The sequence below is a fragment of the Astatotilapia calliptera genome, chromosome 1 (assembly GCF_964374335.1).
Source record: "Astatotilapia calliptera chromosome 1, fAstCal68.1, whole genome shotgun sequence".
In the NCBI taxonomy this organism is placed as follows: Eukaryota; Metazoa; Chordata; class Actinopteri; order Cichliformes; family Cichlidae; genus Astatotilapia; species Astatotilapia calliptera.
The window spans coordinates 35,982,683-35,998,217 of NC_137422.1; the positions used below are offsets into that span (position 1 = coordinate 35,982,683).

The 15,535-nt window shown below is 38.1% G+C and overlaps 1 protein-coding gene across 1 annotated transcript in view; it reads right to left on the reverse strand.

The window, feature by feature from the left end:
- The window catches only part of itfg1 (integrin alpha FG-GAP repeat containing 1), a 156,633-nt gene that overhangs the window by 76,273 nt on the left and 64,825 nt on the right, over positions 1 to 15,535 (reverse strand). The window lies entirely within an intron of this gene.

Sequence of the window (15,535 nt, forward strand, 5' to 3'; positions counted from 1 at the left end):
GAGGTTAAAATATATAGTTTTACTGAAATGAGATTAGTTTTAATGGGGTTACTCAATACCAGGAGAGAAATGTCCATTCTTCTTATTTCATGGCATCAAATTCTTCTGCAGACAATTATGCACCAATGAGTGAAGTCAGTTATTATTATTATTGCTTTTTTTTTCCTTTTTTTTTAGCTTTTCTTTAACCAGGAAGTGAATACAAACCACACCCATCCTGCTAGTTAACAACTGAGTCATCATGCTGTTTAATTTGTAATAATGTCATATTGATCACAGCTTCTTCATCCTATATTGGTAATAAAACGTTTAAATAAAAACTGACAGTTAACAAAAACATGACATTAAATGCATGGCAAGACTTATTTTATAAATACCCTAATTGCATATTATAAGGTCTTTACCTTATGATATAAAACATTAGAGTCACCTGTTGCTGTGATTTGGCGCTTTAGAAATAAAACTGAACACAAAAAATTTCAATTGAATTGAATATTGAGCCTGTACCGACACTAATATGTGTGTGTATCTGAGGTAGTGTGCTTGAGAGATTCCATTATTGTATGAACCCAGTGTCAGCTCTGTTTTCTTGTGTGTGTATGTGCTTGTGGGGAGTCTTACACTATTTCAGGCTCTATCCACCTTCTCTCTAATTGGCCTCCAGAGGGGTGGTGAGTTGGCAGGAGGCTGACCAACTGATCACACCAATGACCCTTCTCTCCCTCTACCTCAAAAGCTCAGAGGCACCACTGTTACCTATCCACCTTTGTCCCTTTCCTCTGTCCATCCACTCATTCTTCCATCTACTCAATTCCCTAAAGCTGAATGACTAAGCTAACCTGGCCAACTTCTTCTTCATCTCTCTCTTTTTTTCCTTTTCTGTTCATTTCATTTCATCTTATCGGCCCTTCTGCTTCTCCCTCCACCTCAGTCCAACCAATCATACGCTTTTGTTCCACATTTCTGCCTTTCATAACTCCAAGGACTAACACATGGCTACAAGACATTTTAACAGTGTGTGTGGGTGCATTTCAAATTTCTCTTTTTGTTTTGATAATAACGACATTACAGTGCCAAGGAAAGACTCCCTTCTTCTTTCTTTGGTGAAATGACCTACTGTCCCTTTATTTATAGGGTATAATTTACCTAACTATTTATTTCATTATAACTTTAAAAAACAAAACACAAAAAACCAAAAGATTAAAAAAAACCTTTAAAATAATAAGGATAGACAATTTAATTTCCATATTTTAGGTCAGTATTAGTCTTATCTCATATTTATATGATTATAAATCCACTCTCAAATGTGTTTTTACAACAGGGTAATTGTACCGTACAATTTTGTTGTATGCAGACAATCTCACCTAGTACATTGCAGACTGTAACCACGTAGCTATATGTAGTCTCTCTTTCATAGTCTATCAACCCTAAAACATTTTGTGTTGTTTTGTGTGAAGAAACCTTACCATTTAATCTGCTTTCACACCATCTAAATCACTCGCTAATCAAATTGATCCAATCATAAAAAATTCGTTGTTTATGCTACTTTTCACCCATATTAGAATACATGATTTCAGCAGCTGGTCTATCTTCTAACCCATCATACATTCATCCTCCAAATTCACACCTTGCCTAACATGTTTTTGTGCCTAATCCAGAGCATGTTGTCTTTTTGAGTAGACCTGCTGCAGATTAGAATGTCTACTAGCCAAAAATATAGATATTTTTTATTGATGAAGAGTGAAGATAAATCAGTATACTGTTGAACTGTAAAACCTTCATAAAATCTAGACTTAGATTAGGATGGTTCTTTTAATCCTAAATATTATGTAACTACTTATGATCTGGTTTACCTATTTGCAATTAATTTTATTATTATTTTTTAAATCCTGTGTTTATGATTATGCATTCTGCTTTTGTGTGTCTGATTTCTATATAGTAAAAATATATAACAAATAAAGAACTCTTTCACAGACAAGTTTTAATGAGGGCAAATAGTACTGGTACTAGTAGAGTTCTCTGTAGCCTTTGAAAACAATTATATAATACTATTAACCCACTCTGAAGGAAGGAAATAACCCTGTTGATGCAATCACTGTGGGAATCTCCAGTTGCAATGATTCCGATGTAGCAGTCCTCCAACTTATTGACCAGCTGACAATAAGAGAGACTGAAAGACTGACAGCAACAGGAAAAACCCCCGAAAGACACGGACGAAAGGTGAACGAAGGGAACGAGTGGGCAGGTCCACGTAGACGAAGTGACAGTGAGACAGCGATATGTTGTCCTGGCCCCGAGGGGCTGTGATTTCTCATTCTGCTAGCCACTGTGGTGATGAACACAGGCAGTAACTCACAACGACACAATCAAAGTCAAAGTACATCCTTTGGTAGTGTCACTCCTCTACACGGTCCGCCTGCTGTCACTCACTCTTTCATCCTCACTGTCTGTGTCTGGCTGCATCTTTGTCCTCACACACTTTACAAAGTCAGCTTTCTTCTGAGTCTTGCCTTACTTGACTTTTTCTTCACAAGCTTATCAAATAACAACCACCAAATTGTTTTGTTCACCAATATGTCAAACAAGGTTTTCATTACAAAAGAAAATCACAATCTGTGAAGCAAAATTCACGTATCCATTTCAGGGTTGCAGACGGGCTGGAGCTTACCCTAGCTGTGATAGATGGAGGGGGAAATTACACCCTGTCAGGTCAGAGAAGTTTGATAGCTAAAGTTAATTTTTGTAGAGATGGGTATCAAATGGGTGCCATAGTGTCACCATGGTCTAATTGACTTAAAAATAACAAAACTGAAATACTTTACCCAAATTACTGATGAACTTATGATACAAAAATAGCAAATAAATATTATATGCAACCAATCACTGGACTTGTTCAATAATTTTGTTTATTTAAAAAAATTGTAAAACTAGTGGCTTGTAAATCAGCTTTAGCTGTGACATCTATGACAGAGGGTAGAAATTATACTGGATAAAAATCTACTCGTTAACATCTTGATGCTTGCACTATAATAATAAAGTAATTTGGATTTACTGAGTTACTAGACTTCTGGTTTATTGTGCTTTTCACAAATCAGTTCAACTAAACTGATCACCTACATTTTTATGCCTATGACTGTGTGCTAAGTACAGCCAAATAGAAATCGGATTACACGTGATCTTTACAGACAAATACTAAATGAAGAATAGACAAAAAAGTTTTAAAAAAAAAGTGAAAAAGTATACAGCAATGGAGTTTACTCAAGACTGTCCAATCAAAAACTGGATTTTGAGGACAGTAAATGTGAAACATTATAACCTGGGAATAGCCTCATTTCTACTGTGTTGTTTTAACCGACAGAAAACAGCAGTAACACCATTGTGCTGTGACAATATGTGGTAAGAAATACTAGAATGTGGTACAATGACAACTTTTGACACTAATCATCAAAATGACAAACACCCTCAGTCATTACATTACTTAGCAATTTCCAAGAAAGCTGCATAATTTACTTCATTTAGGGTGTCATTTGAGTTCAAACCAGCCTCCTGCAAACAAAGCAAAACTTAGCAAAGAAAATACTGTGCAGGACTAACAAGCCAAAAGTCTCATGCTACTACAGTTTCCACTCTGGTATTAACAACAAAAACCGAGAGACAAATGCAGCTACCCTGCTTCCAACATACAGAGTAAGATGGATTTTAAATGGCATTGCCTAGCAACAGCCTGCTAAGCTCTTGGCAGCTGCTTAGTCGTGGTGCATACTGATAGATAGAAACAGAGAGCCTAACACACACACACACACACACACACACACACACACACACACACACACACACACACACACACACACACACACACACACACACACACACACACACACACACACACACACACACACACACACACACACACACACACAGACAGCAACAGTAAAACTTAATGTGATGGAACTCATCAAGGCATCAACAAGGTGAAGAGCAGTGAGCTTTGTATAAGCAAAAGGATTAATTGCTGCTCTGCTTTATGTGAGTGGGCAAATGAATGCGATGCTATACTGACTTGAACTTTAAGTTTAACATATTTAATTAAAATTCAGCACGGACACTAAAAATACATTATTTACATTTAATTGCAAAAAAAATATTAAGAATCAAATTTTTATTTGGCCATGCTTAGTGATGCAATAAAGTACTCATAAAACTGTGCAAACATTGGTTTAAGTGTTGAGTGTGACTGACCAGTTTGCAGGTACATGATGCCCCATAACTACAAGTAGAAAGTTTTTTCACATCAAGAAGAGAAAAACAAGCTGACAGCAAGCCAAGATAAACAAATGTCTGGGAGCTCGGCTCATTATAATTAAAGTACCGGTAACTGAAATTATGACTTTGCAAAGGGAGAATCTTTCAACCAGCATTGTAAGTTTTTGTTTGAAAAAGTCATTCTGTCATTTTCAAAAACAATCATTTATCTCTGACTGTTGGATATACATTAGCTTGGCAATAGGAAATGCCAGACTCTGCATTAATCTACAGTTATCTAGACATAGGAAGCATATGCTAAAAAACAAAATATGCAGGCTGAACCATTATTAATTGAATGAGAAAAGGCTTTGCTAGGGAAAAAAATAGCTAAAGGACAGTGAAGCATTTGACACTACGGAAAGAGTAAGCACAGAAACGAGACAGAAGCAATTCCAAAAACTTTACAGAGAGACAGGTATGTGTTAGACAGATGTGTGGTTAAAGCTTTTCTACAGAAGCACAAAGAAATAAACAAGATTGAGAGGCCTTAAAAAGAAAGGATGAAAGACTGACACAGCCATCAACAACTTGCACAAGAGTAGTCAGAAGTGGTTTTAATGAAAGACTTGCACCCAAAGAGCCTTTTCTCTTTCTCCCTTTCTCTGTGCAAAAAAACTCATGACATAGAAATGCACAGAAAAAAGAAGTGGGGTGTGAAAAATGGCAGCAGGTGCTTTGAACTGACAAGTCAAAATCTGAAACATCTGCCCTCACAGAAGACGGTTTATATGCTAAGGTGCCTACAAGACAGAGTGTCTGCAGGCAATGCTGAAGGATCAGACTCGTTTCTGGCAAGTTTGGGACTTTAATTCTGAAAAACTTTATTGAGGATTTTGTCAGAATGAAGAGACTCACAAATGTTCAGAAGAACATTTGGAAGTCATTTTCCACCAGGATGAGGACCCCAAGCATAACGGTAATAGAAGCCATCTTCAACAAAAAGTGCTGTGGCCACAAGATATTGTGATAACATGAATCCAGGGAATAAATGTTAGGAATAAACTCTGTGTCAAGGACCCTGAAAAGTTTTACAAGCTGTGCAAGTGCACCTGGTATTGGTGGTGTTTTAAAAGCAATGAGTGATTTATCTTTGATTTATCTTTTTTCTGTTGAAGTTAACTGATAAAGAGAAACTAAACTAAAAGACTGCACAAAAGACAAATTATCCCACTTAGCAACTACCACTGTACTTAATATCTTGGCATGTAATTGAAGATAATTTAATCGGTGTAATCTATAAATGGCTAGCAGATTTTATTTGGAAACTGTCAGTTTAAAGTCCTTCACTCTGTTTTCAGCTCATCATTTTAAAAGCCCTGAATGTGAAGGATTCAGGCTGTGAAGCACCTCTTGCTGACAGCCTGTGAAGCTAAAGTTAGTTCAAGTAGCTTGAGTATAGAGTTGTCAACATTTTTACACTGGCTTTGTATATTTTGCAAGAATCTAGTATTAATATCAGAAGAGGACATTTCCTTCTAATATAAAGAAAGACTTGCAATTCATTACAATTAGCTAGAAATTGACAGAGATGGTAAATTTTATAATGAAAAAAAGAAAACAGCCAATTTATCTGATTCTTGTCATGTAGAAACAAGATAATTATATTATATTTCATAATTGTTGCTGAATCAAGAATGTACTTATAATTTGTTTATTTGTTTTTTCTTCTCTCATAAAACACGTGTTTATTGCAGAGTGAGACAGAATTGATAACACAATAAGGTATTTTGTGACTGTAGTTAGGAACAACCTCAAGCAGAGGTTAACTACATTATTCTATTACACTCATTGACCTATAGCCTGAAGAGGTTTACACACATGTGTGTCTGAGTGTGTGTCTTGCAGATTTGCTACACATCCTCAAGGCTTATCCTTTCCCATTGTTGATTTCCTCAGCTTTGCAAAGATTATTATGACATCTGAACGTGCATCTTCATAGACAATATCAGTTTTAAATAAAACTATCTGCAATCAGCAGTAACAAGTAGTAAGGTGGTGTGTAGGACACTGTGAAGTGCTCTCATATAGTGTTTGAGGTACAACAGAAATCACTTAAGTTTAGCTGCCTCTGTCTGTGACCTCATTTCATATTCCAGAAATAGCTCCCTCTCACCTCACACTGCTACATCGCATGGGTACATGGGACATGTACACACAGACACAGACAGACACTCACACACACACAGCTATGTAATGCAGCCCAGTGGAAGGTGCAGTGTGACATGCAACAGGGGGGGCTCTTATAAAACCGAGGAGGAACATTTTAACATCAAACACTCGAGGCCAGCAGGACGCAGCGTCTCGTTGAGGGTCGCAAATCGAGGGTCGAATGGAGATCATATGTGCGTCTTCCTGTGAATGCGAAGCCTACCTGAGTACAGAGAGGCAGTGGGGTACTGGTTGATCTGCTTCACTATTGTTGTGTCTATGAAAGTAGCGTGGTCTAACGAAAAGCGGCACTATCTGATTCAAGGAATCAGCATTTTAGCTCCAGTTGTCACAGTAAAAGGTTGTAAAAATGTGCAGGATGTCTGCTCTTCACTGGCATCATTGCATTACTTGCTAAATTTAAGTATGGGGAATGGAAGTTATACAGATTTTGTGTTGATATGGTAAGGGATCTTTCTGCTTTGTTTGTCTAATGTTAAGTTTCAGTAGCTTCATGCCATGCTTCATCAATAATGTCCTAAAAGCTTTTGTACACAACCGAAAATGAATCTATATTTTTCCTGAGCAAAGTGGAGAGCAAGATGCTTCAAGGTAAAATTAGTTAACTGAGGCAAATGGCTTAATAAAACAAATTAAACGCTGGAAACTGCTGTCCAGTTTGGGGTTTAAGCAGCTGCCTGGATGATTAGAGGCAAGAAAAAAAAACACCTACACAAGCAGTTCTTTTTCCCGCAGTAAATTATGACCAACTGGATAGAAACATATAATTTGTGTGAAAGTGAAAATATTTTTCAAGTTATACCCTACTATCAAATGGTGAAAAGGCAATTAGGAAAGAAAGCAACAAAGAAATATTATTCCCAACTTTCTATTTGAATTCTATAGTTTAGAGCAGAAAGGATTTTCACAAGCTGCCACTGATATATTCTGATGACTGCTTTCCCTAAGCAACATCTGTACAGGCTGACAACTGACTGCAATCACTGAGGTGGAGTTATTACTCATGTAGGAAGCTCTCATTCCTGCCTTCCTTTCTTTATACAGCATCTTCCACAGACTTTACAATCTTTCTCATCGAGTTGGCAAAACAAATACACATTTTTTTCCTCCATCTCTGTCTCTCCATGGCACACAAACACTGCACATACACATTCGTACTCATGCTCAATCCCTGAGAGGGCCCTAAAGCCTTAATAAGGAAGATTTAATTAGTTTTCAAAGTATATGGGTGAGCAAAGAAGGGGCTATTATCTTTATGCTTAACAGCAGCAGTTGTGTGTTCCCATGGAGAGAGCATCTCTGGTGGCATTCAGTAAAACACTATGGCTTTGATGTACAAAATGAGGAAAAGAGAAAAAAGCCCAAAGGAACGTGTAAAGGCTGATTGCTCTCCTGTGTCTGTGTATGAGAGAGCAGGCATATGGTCATTAATTTGCTTTGACTCATCAAATAAAAATAGGAATTTATCACAGCAATCAGCACATTACTGACTTTGTATACAATCTATACTCAGTGTATAAATTCTTACACTAACTTGACATTTAAGAACGTCCCACGATTTCATCTGGAAAAAGGTACCAGGAAACATGAGTGTACTGTAAAGAGAAGCTGGTTTTTGAAAGATGGCATCCTATTCTGTGTTTTAGAGATGCCCAAAAAACCAAATAACTGTGGACCCATCTGTGGGTAGCACAAAGAAGACAATGTAGTTTGTTATCCTTTAGTCATTCCTTCATAAGACAAGAGAAAAAAGAAATGATGTTTTTTCTTTGTCAGGATGATGTGGGAAATCCAAGAGGCATACAATATGCACACAACCCCATCACAAGATGTTGTTAGACTCATTGTGTTGCTTGTTAGTCTATATTTTTCTCGCTCTCACGAATACATGGAAAATCGTTTTCAGGACAGTAAATATTCCATTTACTTGTAGAAAATTACCTACAATTAAACAGCAAAAGTTCCCTTTCACAGTAGTGGTTCTTAACTTTTTAACATTCAACTTGCTGACAGCGCTATGGCATCATCCTGCCCTCTGTCCTCTACCCTCTGCAGCTGATGGGGAGAAACAGTACAACAACTGGAAGAAAAGTGGAGAACAGCTCGGTCTCAACCCCAAAACTATAATTTCCCAGCTAATTATACCAAACGATTATATACAATTAAAGCTTTGTTAAGTTTGTTTAGAATGAGCCCATAACAATGACAATATTAATAGATGCAAAAAAGTGAACTGTGTCATCTGAGTGGACCAAGTTAAGTTGAGTTGGTAGCAAATCTGCGTGCGACATGAAGTATGGTTATGAGAGCCATCACCATTTAACTGCCTGTATTGGTTCACTAATGTTACTCGTTTTGTGGAGATGTATGTGCAACAGCAGCTCAGAACACCGCAGCGGGCTGGAGAGAAAACCAAGAACCATTTTTTAAAGGTCATGTGTTGTAGAAGTTACCTTTTTCCCATGGTGGGAACTTCATGCAGTGCAAATTCAGAAATTGTTCTTCCGTAAGAGCACCGACTTCACTTCGGTGAAGTTGTATGTCTATAGTACGGTACAGACCAGCTCTTTACCCTCTTGAGGATACTTCATGTGGCATGGGAGTGTGCCCAACTAGTTTACGTGTGTTTTGTGGACTTGGAGACTGCGTCCCTCAGAGTGATGGGTGCTCACGGAGTATAGGGTGTCTGGCCCGTTGCTACATGCCATTCTATCCTTATACAACCGTTGCAAGAACTAGGTCTGTATAGCCGGCAATAAGTCTGATTCATTCTCAGTGGATGCTGGACTCAGCCGGGGCTGTCCTTTGTCACCAATTCTGGTCATAATTGTCATAGACAGAATTTCTTGGCATAGCCAAGTGACGGAAGGCTTCCACTTGGACAGTGTGTGAATCTCGTCTCTGTTTTACGCAAATGATGTGGCTCTGATGCCTTTATCAGTTGAGGTGTTTCGGGTATCTGACCAAGATGCCTCCTGTGCGAGGTCTACCAGGCATGTCCCACCAGGAGGATGCCTTGGTGTTTTACCAGACAAGCTGGAGGAGGTGACCAGCAGGAGGGAGGTCTGGGCTTCTCTGCTTAGGCTGCTGCCCCCAAGACCAGGCTCCAGATAAACAGAAGAAAATGGATGGAATTAATTTTGGAAAAATTTGGATTTTTTTTTTAAAGAATTGTGGCTTGATGCTAGGACCAGTGCTTCACAGCACGAGGGACCTGAGTTTCAACCCAGACAGGGCTCTTGTGTGTGAAATTTCACCTGGGAGCTGCTGACATTGAAGGACATTCTAGGTTATGCTTTTAGCCCCCCATGGCACACACTCAACAGAGACTGCATGAAAACTTAGTGCACTATTAAACGTAACGGCTTTGGCCTGAAGTTTCTCTCATTTAGGTTGTATTCTGGTTCCAGCTCTCCTGAGACCCTGAACTAGATAAGCTGTTAGGATAATAAATGGGTGGAGGATTGTGCATTAACACTCTCATGTGAACCTCCTGATACCTTCACATTTAGAACAGTAGGACTAGACTGATTTATTTGCAAAGTATAGGGAGAAATCTACAACAAATTCAATTTTCGCAATTAAAAGTGGTCTTATCGACTTCATAGAATTCACTTTTGGACAAACCAAAAACTAATTTATTAATGGGGCCACCTTTTCCAAAAGCAGTCACAGTGTTTCTGTGTGCAAAAGATAGCATTTAGCTCAAAAAGCCTTCTGCTGGTTTTAGACGTCTGATGAGTCGTTTTTTTGTTGTTGTTTTTTTTTTATACTCCGGCAGCTGGTCAGAGCTAAAAGATCAGAAGGAGACAGTTAGTGCTGCTAACTGCTGCCCACGCCACACTCTGCTCTCTAATAGAAACACCAAACAAAAACACTCCACATAGTTCATTATCAGAGAAGAGTTTAGCCCTTTTTCAAAAGCACACTATAGTGGGAGATCTGACTGGTATTAACATGTCTACACATTAATGTCCTCTAAATGTTGACACAGGCAAACAAAAGCTAAATTCAGAGAGATCAGCAGATGTTTGGAGATTCTGTTTATCTAAAAAACATTTCTGACTCCAATTTGGGGGAAAAACAATTAATGTTATTCTAAACAGAAGGCTGATTAGACATTTAAAATAATGACCATATTTTCTTGGGAGTAAATAACAGTTGGCAAAACAAAAGCAAAAAAAATAAAATAAAAATCTCTCTACTGAGTCAAAAATGGTATATACCTTTATTATTGGCAAACCATGCCCTGAATCTCAAAAAGTATGTGGGTAAGGAAAAACTATGCCCGACTAAATGAAACCACCAACCACCAGCAGTTTATATATTGCTAAGTAAAGAAACTGTGAAAGGGATTCATAATATTTTTGTTTCTAGCTCAGTGGCAGTAAAAAGACAACCCAGAATCAAGAAAACACAATAAGGTACCCTCCAAAAATTATATATATTACTAATTATTAATATGCTATCTGGTTGATTTATAGTCAATAGGAAGCAATACATACTAATTTCTAGGTCCTCGGAATAAATCAATTTCTGCATTGGGACCCATCTCTGAAGTCTCCGAGGAAGGGTGGGAGCTTGTCACTGCTGTGGCGTGTTAGTGCTCGCTGACTCATACACCTTGAAAATGGTTGTTCTGAACATTTTATATGATGAGTGACAGGGGTGGAAAGGCTGGAATATTGCTTAGAAGCATGCTGATACAGCCCAAGGCACAACACAGAGAAATATTCATGCTGGAGAGATAAAATAGAGAAAATAGTCATACTGCAAATATTGTATTCGCTTTGTAGCATTTATTTTTTATCTGAGAAGGTAAACAGTGGACAGCACTTGGACTTAATGGGTATTAAATTATTATCTCTGTGTATATGAGAGTGCAATGATGATGTAGGCCCATTTTAATCCATTGGTCTGATTTCACTTGCAGTTATCCGCTGAAGTTAAAGGTTATGGTGACGGAGGTTTGGGAAAGCCTCAGAATTGCAGGAGCAAAGATCTGACTGAAAGTGAGGTTTCATCTAGAAGGTCATCTGGCTGTTTTCAATTACTTGAGACGCACATGCTGATGTGCACGCTGGAGACACACTTGTAATTATCTCCAAGTTGCTTCAGGCAGATTACACTTTAAAGCTGACCTTTGCACATTTTATTCAGTCTATGAATGTGATACAGTTGAGGGTGGGTGATTACAGCTGAGGATAATCCCAGTCTGTGAGGGCTGTGGCTGACACAAACAGTCTTACACTCTGCATACAAAAGCAGTTTAAGAGTGGTTCATATTTTGTGTTATACCTAGAAAGTAAAGCCATTTACTGGTTTATCTAACTGCACTCTGTAGCAGCTTGTGGCAAATTCTCTTTAAATAGGCATCTTCTGAAGCTTTGACACTTTCAAAGTCACACTAATGATGGTAGTACAATATACTAAGTTTGTTCTTAGTATATTGTACTACTGTACTATGTGTCCAATTTACTTGCATAACAACTTATCACAACTTTGGGTGATCAGGACCTACATTGGTTTTTAGAGAAACAGTAGATCTTTCAAAATAATTCAAAATAAAACAAAACAATACCTTTATTACTATCTTAATAAAATTAGATGTAATTAGATTAACTGTTGCATAAAGTGAATGTTCCCAACCCACATGCAGGGTTTATATCTGTAAACATGTAAAAGGTTCATAAATCATTATGCTTTTGTCAACGTGACATCTCTAACACTACTTAGTCTATGAATGGTGAACCTCAAATGACTAAAGTGCAATTAATAACTGCTTTTTTTATTTTATTATTTTTTATTCGAAGCCGTAACAGAAAATGGGCCATGTAAGTTTGTGAATAAATCATACAGCTCTACAAGCTGCTTCATGCCTGGAAACAAGAAGAAGAATCTGCTACATGTAAACTGCACAGTGACATACTCTGTCATCTATGCCAGAAAAGGAGATATTTTATCATGAGGATTCCGGTAGAAAGTTTCTTGCATGTGTAAAAGGCAACACAGGGAAAAGGTCATGTCTTTTACTTTCACACTACGTTTCTTTCACTGAGACCGCATTGCTCTCTCTCTCGGTCTTGCTTCCCATCTCAGTCGGCATCCCAAACTTTCTGGCAATCACTGAAATGCCTATAAAATTTCTTTTCAGCAGGAAGCAACAGCCTTGTACTCTTTGTTGTGATGTTCATCTGTGTGAGCATGTAACAGTGTGCACGAGACAGAGCAAGAGTGACAGAGAGAAAGAGTCTGGAGGGACCATCTGTCCTGTGACCTGGACATAACGTAGACCAGGAGGAGTGCAGCTCTGGGAACTGCCGATAGACATTAAACTGCACAAAGATAAAAACCTAAACACGTGGCACAGATATGAAGACACAAACACACACAGTGACAGTGTCTTGGAATTCATAATGCATCCATCTCTTTCGCTTATCCAGTTCAGGATGGTGGTGGTGGGTGGCTGTAGATGAGAGGTGGGGTACACCAAGCTGCCATTCTATTGCTGGGCTAACACAGAAAAACAGACAACCATTCACACTCACATTCACACCTATGGCTGATTTAGAATACCAGTTAACCTAGCATGCATGCATTTGGACTCTGGTAGAAGCTGGCTAACCTATGAACATGCAAACTATACACAGAAAGGCTCCAGCTGGCTGGGGAATAGAACTCATAATGACTGCTTCGCAAAGAAATCTGTAATTATTATTAGTAATAGTATTGAGAAAAAGTATTACTAGAGGATAATTCTAGTTTTATGCTGATATAAAGTTTCTTACCCTGAAATGGTAGGTGATGCAACTGATGACTTTGACAGCAGTGACAACAGCTTTTTAAAGTGAAAAGGCTGGATAGTAGGTTACCTACATTGCTTACAACCTAAAATTTAAATTAAGCATACAAAAAATTAATTTAAAAGTGACTCCTCCTTGAGATTTATTGGGTTTGCCAACTTTCTGCTGAGCAAAATCTATTCTTAATATCTTCAGCTATTACACATAGAGAAACATAAATTCTAATTCATAGAACTGTAGTGTCATGAATGACTTGAAATGTCTAAGAGCTTAGCAGTCTGAATGACATCAAGAGCAAACAAACTCTGAAATCATCTTAGGGTCAATCCTACAGCCATCACAAACAGTAGAACTACATGGTACTTAAGTATATTGTCACACTGGCTTTCAAGATCATTCATTTCCCAAAATTCCCTATTAGCAGGTCTGAGGTCTTAAAATAGGAGGAAAAAAGAACAGCGGAATCAATAATTAAGCATTAATAAGATAAGAAACATATCATTCTAAAGCAGTATAAACAACTTGGTTTTTTTTAAGCTTGAGTAGTAAAAGAAAATGGCCTCATTCATACTAAATGACCTTCCAACTCTCAATTTATTCCTTCTGCTGCCTCCATCTGCTCATTGTTCCATTCATTTCACTCATCTCACACCCTCTCTTCTTCTGTTCTCCTATTTTGAACACTTAAATCAACATTCATTTTCCTGCGAGGAGGAGTGACGCGGACTGGCAGGACTTTCATCTGAAAAGCTGCTATAAATACCCAGTTGAACGAGAAGAGATGGAGAGATGAGAGAGAAAAGAGAGAGGCGGAGGGGGAGTGGGACTTGAAATAGACTAGTTGTGGGCATTACAAATATTTGGTTAGATGAGAGCATCTGAGTGGAAAGAATTTACAGAGACAGCAACGCCCGATGCAGGTTGGACTTCAGAGCGCTGCTGAATCCAAAGCAGACGAGGAGGTTGGTGGTATTTCATAAAGTATGTGAACAAAAACAGCTACATCTGATCTGTCAAGGCTATCCTCTGAAACCTCGTACCTTTTACTCAAAAGAAGCAATTCAGACCAGAGTTGTGGGAGAATGGTTGTGTATAGGCCTATAGTCTAAGCATGATATAGAATTTACTAATCAAGCCACTGGCACTGTTATGCTAATCTTCTAAGGTTTGTGGTAGCTGAAAGAGATCTAAAAAAATCTAAAAAGGCATCTAAAAAATTCTCTAACCTTTTTTTTCTCTCTTTATCCTGCTCTGTTTTCATTAGTTTATAACGTCATTTGAAAAGTTAGCTGGAGCAGACTATACTATATTGGTAAAGTGTACTGCAATAATGTCCCTGACCCAGTAGAGGATTACAAAGTTCAGGCTTCAGATGAGAGCGAAATGGAAAAAGGATGAGAGGACGGGAGACACCATTGCTTTTTGTGATTAGAGCTTTTGAGAAATAAGCCATTTGTAGATGAGGGTGAATGCAAAGAGTTAAGCCCAGCAGAACTTACTGATAATTATACAGAAAAATAGAGTTCAAATGTGTCTTTTGAAGCTCTTACCCAACGTCTTACTACTTCTGACAAACACAGCAATCAGTATGCATAGATAATCGCAGCCTTGACCTCTTCAGCTATCTTATCATCATCTCTGAGGCAAGATAATCCACAACAAACATGTCCTTCAATAAACACATACTCCTTACTCCCAGTGGTTGTGGTGCTTGCATTTTAACGCATGCAGCAATGATTTTTAAAGACTAGGCTTATCAGTCACAACGTCCATAAGCTGAAGAACAAACTCACCTTAGTCGCCTTCCTTCCAGCCTGTGCTCAGTAACACTTCTTCATTAAATTATGATGTCATACATTCTTTCAATATTAAATAGATTTGGTTAATGCTACAGTCACACCAGGGGGGGGAAATGCAGAATAACATAGGTGCCTGCATTTTATATATGAATATAACCAGAATACATCCAACTGCACGGCCCCGAGATTGAGCGTGCAACACTATCAACCTCTGGATGACCAGTTTGCCATTGCACCACCTGAAATTGGTCACCATATGTGAATGCATTGAACATGTTAGAAGTGACCGTGCTTGAGGAAGAGAGCTGTTCTGGAAGTCTACTGTGAACAGGATTGCAGGTCTATTTCTGAATACCTTGTACACTGCAAATATATAGTTTTCTGCCTTTGAGCACTAGGATGAAAATGTGTTGCCCAAATTAACTGCCTTTGTGAAAATGTAAATTAATAAGGAATAAA